Below are 12,530 nucleotides of genomic sequence, written 5' to 3' on the forward strand. Positions count from 1 at the left end.
AAATTTTATCCGTTACAACAGAGAGTGAAGAGGGGTGCACAGAACCACACCATCGATGGTGCCACAGCTGGGCTTGGAGGCTGGTCCTCCTGACTCTGGCCGGTGCTCATTCAACTGCACTGACCTGCCTGCCGGCTGCAGACCTCCCCTCAGCTGCCACTTCCTTCTTGAGGGAGGACTTACCTAACTCCCCAGGCCCCCTGTAAAGTGTTCTCACACCATCCCATGGCCTTCACCACACAGGTGACCCCAAAGTAAGTGCTTGGGTGACAATTTGCCTCATGTCTGGGGAGCCACGCTGGTCTTGTTCACCACGGCATCACCAGGAAAATGTCTGGATCATTAGTTACTCAAAAAGTGTTTGCAGGTGGCTGAAGGGATGCATGTTAGATCTGTAGATTTCTTATCTTCTCTGCAAGCTTTTGGCCCAAGATATTCTTCTACCCAGGACCTCCTGGCAAAGAGAGACCAACGGTGTGATCACTGTGATCCACATACGTCTGATCTCAAGCCTGTGTTGTTTTACTCAACACAAAAATACAACTCAAAATATTTATGTGACCTTCAGGAGGGATGATGGGGCATGAAGAAGCCAATTGAAGCCACGGTGATGGATAGGGCATTTGCCATCAGGAGCCAATTTAATCAGCTGGAGTTTTCCAAGAGGCAGGGAAGGCAGGGACCTGGGGTCTCAGGGGAAAGGCACCATCCCTTCACTCCATGAGCCAGTCGCCCAGCAGCTCCCCCATCACATGGCTGTCTCAACTTCTGCCCTTTGAAGTTACTGATATTTTAGCCCTAGCCAGTGTGGCTCAGTGGATAAAGCATTGGACCATGGACTGAAAGGTCCTGGGATCAATTCAGATCAAGGGCACATGTCTCAGTTGCAGGCTCGATCCCCAGCCCAGGTCAGGGTGTGTGCGAGAGGCAACCAGTGGATGTCTCTCTCACATCGATGTTTCTCTCTCTGCATCTCTTCCACTCTCTAAAAAAATCAATGGAAAAATATCCTCGGGTGAGGATTAACAACAACAACAACAACAACAACAAAAGCTACGGGTATTTCAAATTTTTGGATCCTGATTAAATTTAAAGTCTTCCTCAGATGGTGCATTCTGAACTGTTGGGAGAGCTTGAGATCTCAGGGTAACCGAGGGGCCCGAGAAAGATGGGAGTGAGTGAAGGCAGGGCTCCTGAAAGGGGAAGGAGAAGGCAGCACAAGGAACAGATAAAGAGAGAGGGTTGGGTTCCAAACTTAAGCACTGGCCATCTATATATATAAAAGCCTAAGCGACCATTAGGACAGATCAACTGAATGACCAATCAACCAGTCACTTTGTTGGCCCCAAACCTTTGCACTGACCACCAGGGGGAAGATGCTCAATGCAGGAGCTGCCCCCTGGTGGTCAGTGCTTGGCCCCGATCACCAGCCAGGCCGAGGAGCCCCATCCGTGCATCAGTTCGTGCACTGGACCTCTAGTTAAAAAGAAAATCTTTCCCATTAATGGAAGGAGCCCTGGCTGGGAGATGGGAGACTTATTAAATTATGCTCACCAAGTGAGCGCTGCTGTATTCCAGGCACCACGCTGGGCACAGGAGGCACAGTGGAGAAACCACACATAGTTCCTCTTCTCATGGTCTCATGAAGCTCACTGCCTGCTGTGGGGTTCAGAAGATAAACGTGCAGAGACAAGGGTTAGCAGAGACAGAAGGTCACGGGGGTTCTTTACATTGAAAAACCAGGACAGATCTCAAGCTGAGAGTCAAAAGGTGAGCTGTGTAGAGAAAGGACGAGAACCTCTGAGAGAAGGGACCACAGGCGCAAAGGCCCTGGGGCAGAAACGAGCTTTGTGGGCTCAAGGGGCTGGAAGGCAGTAGTGCGGGTGGAGCAGGGGGTTGCTGGCACCTGGCGATGGTGGGCAGGTCAGCAGGGGTGGTCTTGCTGGGCAAGTAGGCATGGCGGAAGGTTGGTCAATCAGGGGATGCTGAAGAGTTTTGAGCAGAGAAATAATATGATCCAATTTCAGTTTTTAGAAGTCGCCCTGGCTGTTTGGCAGGGAAGGAATATGATGGGGAGAAGGGAGCATGTGAGGGAATTGGGAAAAGGTTGCCAAGGAAGAGACAACAATGAATTGGAGAAGCATGAAGGCAGTGGAGAGGAAAAGAAGGGACCGATTTGGGATCTTTTGGTTTTGACCTCTGGTCCTATTAATGGTTGGTCCTGGGATCTGGCCCTCAGTTTCCTCATCTCTAAAATGACAGCTACTAGTCCAACTGGCGTGGCTCAGTGGTTGAGTGTCGACCTATGAACCAGGAGGTCACAGTTCGATTCCAGGTCAGGGCATATGCCTAGGTTGCAGGCTTGATCCCCAGTGTGGGGCATGCAGGAGGCAGCCAATCAATGATTCTCTCTTATCATTTACTAGAGGCCCGATGCACGAAAATTTGTGCAAGAGTAGGCCTTCCTTCCCCTGGCTGCCAGCACTGGCTTCCCTCTGGCACCTGGGACCCGAGCTGCTTCCCTCTGGCCACGGCTTCATCTGGAAGGATGTCCAGAATGACGTCCAGAAGACGTCTGGTCTAATTAGCATATTACCCTTCTATTATTATAGATGTTTCTATCCCTCTCCCTTTCTCACTGAAATCAATAAAAGTAGATATTTAAAAAAAAATAATAAAATGACAGCTGCTCTCAAATGTCCCCCTAGCTCTGGTGTCCTGAAGGGTCCATGGACGTCAGCCATGAGAGCTTCTCCAGGGCCTGTGTCTGTTTGCTTTTTCTCTAAACACTGAGAATTGCTTCCCTGGAAAGAATTTCAATTTATAGCTTGAAGATAAATCTCCCAGCTTTCTGGAGTTCTGTTCACATTTAAAGCGTGTGACTGTCTGTGCCCTGTTTCCTGGTGGGAGGTAGTGGGTGAGGGTGTTATATTATTAATAAAATATGAATACATTAGAACATTTATTTTAATGTAACATGTGGGAAACATGGCCTTTAATGGAGCTCTTTGGCAAGTGGCCGGGCGGGAAATGCATGTTGGCCCCAAACCTTTGAAAGCCCTTGATCAGGCTGGGGGTCTCTGTTTCCAACAAAGCCCTTGACCCCTTGTGGTTTCAGTTCTGTTTACTCTCAGCGAGCATTTCTGGTTCAAAGGGAGAATCTTTACAAAGCTGGACTGGAAAAGTCTATAAAATCTTAACGCATCTTTGACATCAAATAGCTCTTTCAAAAGCAGCCATCTGATGAAGTAAATAGGAAACCGGCAGCACAAGCCATATGGAACGCATTTGCCGTAACTGCTCCGCACTTGAATGACAAAGGAGAAGAGTTCTTGGCGCAGGGAGTTTGGGGTTTTAATGACCCCTGAATATTTGGCGGTGTTGCCAGATGTATTTTTACTGAGCTGCAGGCCCCAAGGATCGGCCCTGCCTTTCTCTTTGGCAAAACATGAGCGAACGTGATGTTGCTGTTCATGAAAAAGATGTTTGTGCTTCGTTGCAGAAAGCTCAATTCACTGTGATTTCCTTAACGATGCACCCCTCCCCTGAACTGGCAGAGCTCCCAAGGGCCGCGGAGCATCCTATCCGATTTGCCACACTAAGCCCTGTGTGACGACGCCACAGAAGCCACCTTCATTGTCTGACATGGAGATCAAAGGTGGAAATAGTGTTCAGATCGAGTGTTGTTGATGGAGCTGGGACAGGGCAGGGGTCTTGGTCTCCCTGGCGCTGGTGGCTCCGTCCTCCCTGGCTGTGTGAGCTGCCGAAGTCACGTGATTTCTTAAGCTAAACAGAGACAATGCTACCGTTCTAGCTGTTACTGTCAAGTTCTGACTCTCATTATGAACGAACCTACCTGTGCTGAAACACAGACACGTCTGCTGCCTCTCAAAGTCAGCATCTTGAAAGTCCGTGCCTGATCTCTTCAGACGATGGCACATTCCCTGAAACATCTGCGTGTGGATAGATGGAGTGATTCTCATCTTAAGATGACCTCAACCATGGTTTATCCAACTTTTGTGCACTGAGAGCTGGATTGTGGATCCCTAATAACCTTCCCCAATGAGAGACCTACGCGTGCAATTTCAGATGGAAGGGGCCTTCGAAGAGATGGAGCAGAGACATGATAGGATCCGATTTCAGTTTTCAGAAGCCACCCTGGCTGCTCGGGGGGCGGGGGAGGAAAGAATATGATGGTGAGAAGGAAGGATATGGGGGAATTTGGAAGAGCTTGCCAAGAAAGAGACAGCGATGAATTGGAGAAGCATGAAGGCAGGGGAGAGGAAAAGAAGGGACCTATTTGGGAGCTTCTGGGTTTGATTTCTGATCTTATTATTGACTGGACCTGAGATCTGGCCCTCAGTTTCCTCATCTCTAAAATGACAGCTACATCCCATTTCACAGATGTGGACACTGAGGCCCGAAGAGTGGAAGTGGCTTGAACAGAGCCACATGGTTGGTCAATGCCAGAACCAAGTTAGAATCTCCCTAATTTATCAGCAGTGTGGACCCCAACTGACTTGTTCCCAAAAATAAAATGCATCCACATGGGATGAGATTTCCCAACATAGACTATCAAAAGCATGCCCTTCATTCAGCAGGGGACAGGCAAATGGAGAGGGAGCAAACCACACATAACGCTCTGTGGTGTTGCTTAGCCCTCCATTAAAAAGAAGAAAATACCGAGCATCTTGTAGAAGAAGACACATAGGGTTAGAGAAGTTAAATGACTTTGTGAAGTCACACAGCCAGATGCAGGCCAGGCTGCAGCTGGTGGCTGTGAGGCCTTTGCTGTTCTTGGGATGTGAAGTCGGCCCTGCGCTCAGCCATGCTGGGTCCGGAGGCCTGGAGCTGGGGGGAGCTGGGGCTCTGCCCTCCCCACCTTTGCTCTCCCTGGAGAAAACTGCCTGCTCCCCAGCTTGGCAGGAGCCCCTGGAGCACACCCACTTTTCCATCCTTGCCAATGAGTGAATATGGATGAAATTTCACATCTCCAGATAGGAGGGGATTCAGAGCACAGGACCAAAGTCACAGCAGATACTGGAGTGTCTGTTTTCCTTCTTAAAAAGTAAGGGCTGACCTCACCAGTTTGGATAGAGCATCGGCCCTCGGACTGAAGGGTCCCAGGTTCGATTCAGGTCAAGGGCATGTACCTTGGTTACAGGCTCGATCCCCAGTAAGGGGGGGGGGGGCATGCAGAAGGCAGCTGATCAGTGTTTCTTATCAATGTTCCTAACTCTCCATCCCTCTTCCTTCCTCTCTGTTAACAAAAAAATGTAAGGGCCAATACTGTTTTAAACTTCATAACGCCTATGAGACTAGATCTTAATTGTTTCCCCACAAAAAAGGAAGGATAACTATGTGACATGACAGAGGAATTAGCTAACTCTATAGTAGTGACCATAGTGCATTTTATAAGTGTATCAAATCAACACATTGTACACTTCAACTTTATACTGTGTTATATGTCAATTATATTTTTCAAAAAATGAAGTGCCATTTGGATTTAAAAGAAAACCCCACCAAAAACCAAAGCATCAAACACGGAATTTATGTTTTACTGCCTTCTATGGGGTGCAGAGCTGGGGGTGGAGCTGGAGACGGTCACCAGAGGGGATGCACGTGCAGCTGCCTTGCTGGTTCCCACCGCTCCCACCACTCCGACTTCCACGGGCTCCCCTTCCTTCTCCTGCCCTTCACGTGGCTGAGTCCCCTGGGCATCTCCTGCTGGCTGACCATTGACCCTCCCACCCTCCACCCCATCACCCACTGGGATGGGCAGTGGGCAGTGTGACATTCCATCATTAATGGGAAAAGAGACTCAGGGCTGCAGGAATAGGGAGAAATAGGGAGTGAGATGAGTGGGAAGAAGAAAGGGTCTGGAGGCCCAGGATGGTCTCTAGCCAGCCCGGGAGTGGGGGCCTGGTCCCCGCCCCCCCCCCCCCGCCTGCACCGTGTCCTCCTCCTGGGAGGCAGGGATCGAAGGAACCTCGAGACCCCTCAGCTCTGATTTGGGGTCAGGCAGATTCCCAAGCATCGTTTACGGGCTTTGTCCTTCAGGGCACAGGCCAAGGAGTCCCAGGACTTCCCAGGGGCCCGGCCTGCAGGGGGTGCAGGCTTTGGGGCTCCGAGCAGTTGGAGGGCTGATGTGGACTCCGGGGGAAGCTGAGCTGAGAGCAGGCAGCTTTGCACTGTTCCCGGCATGCTAATTAAATACAGGGATTATACACCCCAGTCTCCCCAGGAAGCAGATTTATTTACCTCGTTACCAGGTTTTATACACTCCACTTAGGCGAGACTCATGTTCTGTATTAGGAAAGAATGCTGGGTCTTATGGTGCTAAACCTTCAGATATTAAGAGGGAAACGTTCAGAAATGACAGTGGTGATGGGAGGTGGCACTTGTAGGTCCTGAGCAGATGCTGAGGCCAGACACGGTTCAGATGTCCCGTGCTCTTGGCTGATCACAGGAGGGTTCCACTGGAGTGCAGGTTGCACCAGGCTGGGCTGTGCCCTCGGAGGGGTGCACAATTCATTCTCCACGTCTCCCCAGGCGCTCCCTCTGGTTTTCTCAGGACCTGCTCCTTATGATTTAACCACATCCAGGGCTAGTCAACAGGGCCTAGCACGGCTGTGTTTAGACGTAGGTAGACGTAGGTGTGTGTGTGTGTGTGTGTGTGTGTATACGTGTGTTTATATAGGTAGAAATGTGTATGTGTATGTCCGATGGGATTGTGTGTGTAAAACTTAAATAAAATTTTCACTTATTATCAAAGGAAGAGATCCACATGTCAAATAGTTATACCAGAATCTTAATGAGAAACAGCAGACCCCTGGCCAGTTCCTCCTCGCCTCCTTCCCATTCCCCAGAGCAAGAGCTTCCTCCTCTGAGCAGTTGCTTTGCATATTCACCTTAAGGTTTCTGAAGATCACACACATGCCGTCCCTTTTAATGCTTCCTCTGTTAGACATGTGAGGGCTTGCTGCTGTGGAAGATGCGGGTTTAGCTCTGTTCTGCCGTCTCCCCCCCACCCCCCACGTGCGTGCCCTCTCCCCCCTTCCTCATCCACTCAGCACCCACTTTGGTTAAATGAACAGTCCGTGTGATTTCTTTAGCTCAAATGTGACGATGCTGCGTTCGAGTTGTTATGATCACCAACATGTGTGCACGTGAATATGCAATGTCTCGTGATTGCATGGTGAACATCTCAATTGTGAATATGCAATGTTTCATGATTGCATTATCTTTCTTCTGCAACTGCTTACTTTGTCCAGAGCTGAAACACTGCTTTGTTCAGTTGCGGGATTTCTGTGCATCCCAGACTCGCCAGGCCCGTCGGTGTAGTCGAACCCACCAGACGGCCTCTCGCTCGTGGAGCTGCTCCCCAGGCCCGCTGCCCGGTTCCCTTCCTGGGGCTTTCTTCCCACCAGCCTGGGAGACCCCCCATCTCCGGTGCTGTCTTCAGGTTCTGGGATTCCACCCTCATCCTCATGGGAGAGATGCTTCCTCTCAAACAAAGAGCATGGGCGGTATATTTCAAAAGGCTGTGCAAGGCTTAGGAAGATGTTTTCCCTGCTTAAACACTGGATCGATGGTTAGCTGGGTATAGAACTCTAGGCTAAAGGTACATATATAGTAGTCACCCCTTTATTCCTGGTTTCAGTGACCCGAGGTCAACCGTGGTCTGAAAATATTAAATAGAAAATTCCAGAAATAAATAATTGGTAAGTTTTAAATTGCACTTCGTTCTGTGCAGCATGATGAAATCTCGCGATGTCCTGTTCCATCCTGTTCAGACGTGGATCAGCCTCCACGCTGAAGACCCTCCCTGCCCGTTAGTCACGTAGGAGCCGTCTTGGTTATCAGCTCAACTGTCACGGTGTCACAGTGCTTGTGCAAGAGTAGCCCTTATTTTCCTTAATAGTGTCCCCCAAGTGCAAGAGTAGTGATGCTGGCGAGTCAGATATGCCAAAGAGAAGCCAGACAGCGCCTCCTCTAAGTGACAAGGTACATCCCTTAGAAAAAACAAACAAACAGAATACATATCAGGTTCTGTACTCTCTGACATTTCGGGAGACCATTGTGGGTCTTGGAATGTGTCCCCCTTGGATAATGGAGGGGCTACTGTATATTTTATGCTCACAATTTAGAATGATCTGCTAGGTCCCAACATTGCTGTTGACCATACTTTCATTACTGATCCTTTGTCTATGACCTTCTTTCTCTTTCTAGAAGCTTTCAGGATTTTCCCGTTCTCTCCCTGGAGGTGTGATATTTCTCAACAGTGTGCCTTTGTAGTGACCTTTTGCTATCACACAGCTGAATTCTCAAAGGACCCTTTCAATCTGGACATGTATGTCCTTTTGGGGTAATCTTTCATTTTCTCCATAATTATCTCTTCTCCTTTTTTCTCTATTTTTTACTTTCTAGAACTTCTAGTATTCAAAGATTGTTTTCCCACATTGACTCTCTAATTTTTTAAAAACTTTTTTTGCCTCCATTTTCCATTCTTCGTTCTATTTCACAAGTTTATTATTATTATTTAGACAAAGTTCAAGTTCTGTTTTTGGATATAATATTTTCTTTCCTCTCCAAGGATATTGAAACCTGCGATAGTTTTTTCTCCTTGTATCTGTGTTTTGGTTCCTTTATGACATCTGTTGACTTTGCTGTTAGAGACTTTTCTCAAGTGCTTGGCGATTCTTGGCCATCCACACTCATGTTTGAGAGAATTGTCGGGTTGCTGGTCAGGACTATTACTTTGGAAGTGTGGACAGAGCGGGTCAGCTGAGGCTTCCTTGTCCAAATACAGAGCCGTGACCTGGCAATCTTTTTGCCTCTCTCCGCCCCACCCACTGAGCCCAAATGTCAGTTTCTTAGGTCGCTTCCTTTGGGATGGTCACCTAGTTTAGGGAGGAGTTTTCTCCTGCCTGGGAATCAAGGCTGGGCTGCATGTGGTCCTGGAGTTCCCTAACTTTGGCTTATTCCCTCTCTCTCTCTAAAAAGCAATAGAAGACATATATCCTCGGCTGAGGATTAAAAGACTATTACAAGACCAATATCGCTGAAGCTCTCTCTCCCTTCTACATATGTAATCACTTTTCTGGCTTTTTGTATGTATCATTTACTCCCCTTCAGAATGTTATCGTATATGTGTATACCCCTGCACAATATATTCCTGGCCTTTTTGATTTAACATGATAAAAATCGTACCGTGCCCTGATCGGTTTGGCTCAGTGGATAGAGCGTCAGACTGCAGACTGAAGGGTCCCCGGTTCGATTCCAGTCAAGGGCATGTACCTTGGTTGTGGGTACATCCCCAGTGGGGAGTGTGCAGGAGGCAGCTGATCGATGTTTCTCTCTCATTGATGTTTCTGTCTATTCCTCTCCCTTCCTCTCTGTAAAAAAATCAATAAAATATATATTTTTAAAAAAATCGTACCGTGCTGTAAGTATTCTTATGCAACTTGCTTTTTTTTCTCTTACCGTTGGGTTTGTGAAATTTATTGATCTACATACTTGACCTTTATCAATGCTCACTGTTGTATACCATCCCGTTGTGTGACCATACCACAGTTTGTTTCTTCATTTTCCTATTAATGGATATTGTGGGATCTTTTCTAGAAAAAAATGTGCTGTAAACAGTTTTGTAAGTGTATCTGGCTGCACATGTGGTATGTGCCTCAGAATGGAATTACTGGGCCATGTATAATACTCAGACCCCACTCGAGTAGCTGATGCCGAAGTGCGTTCCCAAGGGCTCGCGTTAATTCACACTCTGTCTGGCCGCGAATAAGAGGTTCCATTACTGTGCGTCTTCACCAGCACTTTGTTTCATCAGGTTCTGCAAATGGGAAGGAAAATGTATTCTACAACATTTTCAAGTTAAATTTTCTTGATCATATAATACGATACCTTTTCCAAAGCTGATTCTCCTTTATTCTTTGGAGACTATCTGTTCGAGTCTTCTTCACGGCGTCTCATTGAATTGTGTGACTATTTCTCATTGATTTTAGGAGTTAAATGTGTATTCTGGGTTCTGATCATTTGGTCCTGTTTACAGGAGGCAGGTGTCACCCCCAGTTCGAGCTGTCTTCCCACTTTCTTTCAGCTGTCTCTTGACTGCCAGAAGTTCTTAACTTTAGTGTAGTTTAAATTATAATTTTTATATGGTTTATTTTTCATTTGTAAAAAAAAATATCTATATGATCTATTTTTGGTCTCTCTCACTCCATTAGTCAATCTGCTATCCTTGCCCCAATATCATGTTATTCGCTAAGTGAACGGAGCTTTCTAATAATTCCTGATGATTGGTGGGGCAGGTTCCCCTATCTGTGGCTTCTGGGGTGTACTGACTCCTTTTGTTCCCATCTGTATGTAAGGACTATTTAAAACTGAGCATAGTACTGTTATCACATCTAAAACTTAATCGCCTCACATATCCACTTACCAAATCAAATTTCTCCAACTCTTCCATAAATTTACACACTGTTCCAATCAGGACTCAAGCCAAGTCCATCCCAAGAGTTTGTCATGGTCTGGACTTGGCTATCACCTCTTCATCGTGTCATTTAATGCGTTCTTCTGTTTTCTCTCTTTCTTGTAAAAGGATAGTTTGAGACTTGATCAGATTCAAGTTCTTATTGGGGAGGGGGGAGGGGGAGAGGCAAGACTGCCTCAGGTGGTGGAATGCACTTCCACCTGGAGACGGGTCAGACTCAGTCATCTCTCCTCATGTTAATGGCAGCCGTTGATCATTATGGCTAGATCCATCAGTTCACTAGGGATTCCAAAGTGGCTGCATTCTAATGATCATTCCTTCTGACTGGAGTTATTTTATGAAGATGAACTCGCCCCCTAATTAACTACTAATTACCTTGAGGTCCACTTTATAAAGGAAACAGGACAAATGGGCTCACACCAGAATCCGTCATCTGTGCTGAGCACTGGCCGCGATTCCTCCATCTACCAGTTTTTCAAATAGTGACTTGGTGAGCCTCCTCCAACGGCAACAGTTATGTTTTTCAGAATGTCATTATGAATTTGTGGGTGAAACCTATGTGTTTTAATCCATTTTGGTCATCATTCTCACTGATGTCCCAATTGCCCCATCTAGGCTCCTGGGAGCTTCTTTGAGTTATGCTGAAATGTTTTCACATGACCCAGCAGTTTGTTAGCTTCTTTGAAATCCAAAATTACAAGTTGTTTCAGGCTCATCACGGCCATTTTTTTTTTTTTTTTACCCCAGATCTGGAATTAGCCATTCATCCACGAAGTCCTGGTTCTTATTAGTGCGAAATACTATAGAGAAACTAGTCTGGGCATTAGGAGTCCTTGTTGCTGTTGACGTAGTCATTGTGCCGGGACTGTTCCAGTGGCTAGAGCTCAGGATACATACATACATGCATCTACATTAAAGACATATCAGGGCTGCTTACTGTTGTGCTGACATGGTCTTTATTTAACTCCATCAGTCTTACTTCTGTGAGATTTCCCCTTCATGGCATTAATATCATTTTGAGTTCTTACCAACAGTGTATAAAAGTACTTTCCCCCCCGCCCATGTATATATTTTTCATCCTTACCTGAGGATATTTTCTTCCATTGATCTTTAGAAAGAGTGGAGGGGAGAGCGGGGTAGAGGGGAGAGAGAGAAACATCAATATGAGAGAGACAAATCGATTGGTTGCCTCCCGCACACACCCTGACTGGGCAGGGGATTAAACCTGCAATCAAGGTATATGCCCTTGACTTGGAATTGAACCTGAGACCCTTTGGTTTGCAGGATGACGCTCTAACCACTGAGCCAAATTGGACAGGGCTTCCCTTTGTATATTTAGAAAACTTTTAGATGAAATTTAATATTTCAGCATTGTTTCAATTTATACTTATCTTCTTTGGAGCAAGCTGAAAATTATACATATTATATAACTATATAAAATGTTTATATATTATTATAATTTTATATATATGAAAATTACATATGTGTGCATATATTTGATGTGTGTATACACATAAGTAATGCACACACATGTATTTATTTATAAGTCAACTTGTCAAGATCTACAAAAACCCTTGTTGAGGATTTTTATTAGAATTGCATAACATCTATAGACCAATTCTCACCTTGATATTTTTATGATATTGTATCTTTCTGCACATGAAGTCTGTCTCTTTATCTATGTATTTGGTCTTCTTCAGTGCCTTTCAGTAAATCTTTCTAATCTCTTCCACAAAGATCTAGAGCATCTTAGACTCTCTTAGGCCCTTGATGCATCTTGTTGCAATTATAAATGCTATCTTTAAAATTTTTATTTCTATGTACTTTATAGTAAAATAAATATAATTGAGTTTGTACACTGCTGTCAGGTGCAATGATTGTGCTAGCTTTCCTATTACGTTTAATAATTGTAGACTCTTAGGTTTTCCATGAAGACCATCGTCTAGAACAGCCTTGGGCAAACTACGGGCCGCGGGCCGGATCTGGCTGTTCTATCCGGTTCTCTTGCTCTCCCCTCCGCTCCTTTACT

This window comes from Plecotus auritus, assembly GCF_963455305.1.
Source record: "Plecotus auritus genome assembly, chromosome: 10".
Taxonomy (NCBI): Eukaryota; Metazoa; Chordata; class Mammalia; order Chiroptera; family Vespertilionidae; genus Plecotus; species Plecotus auritus.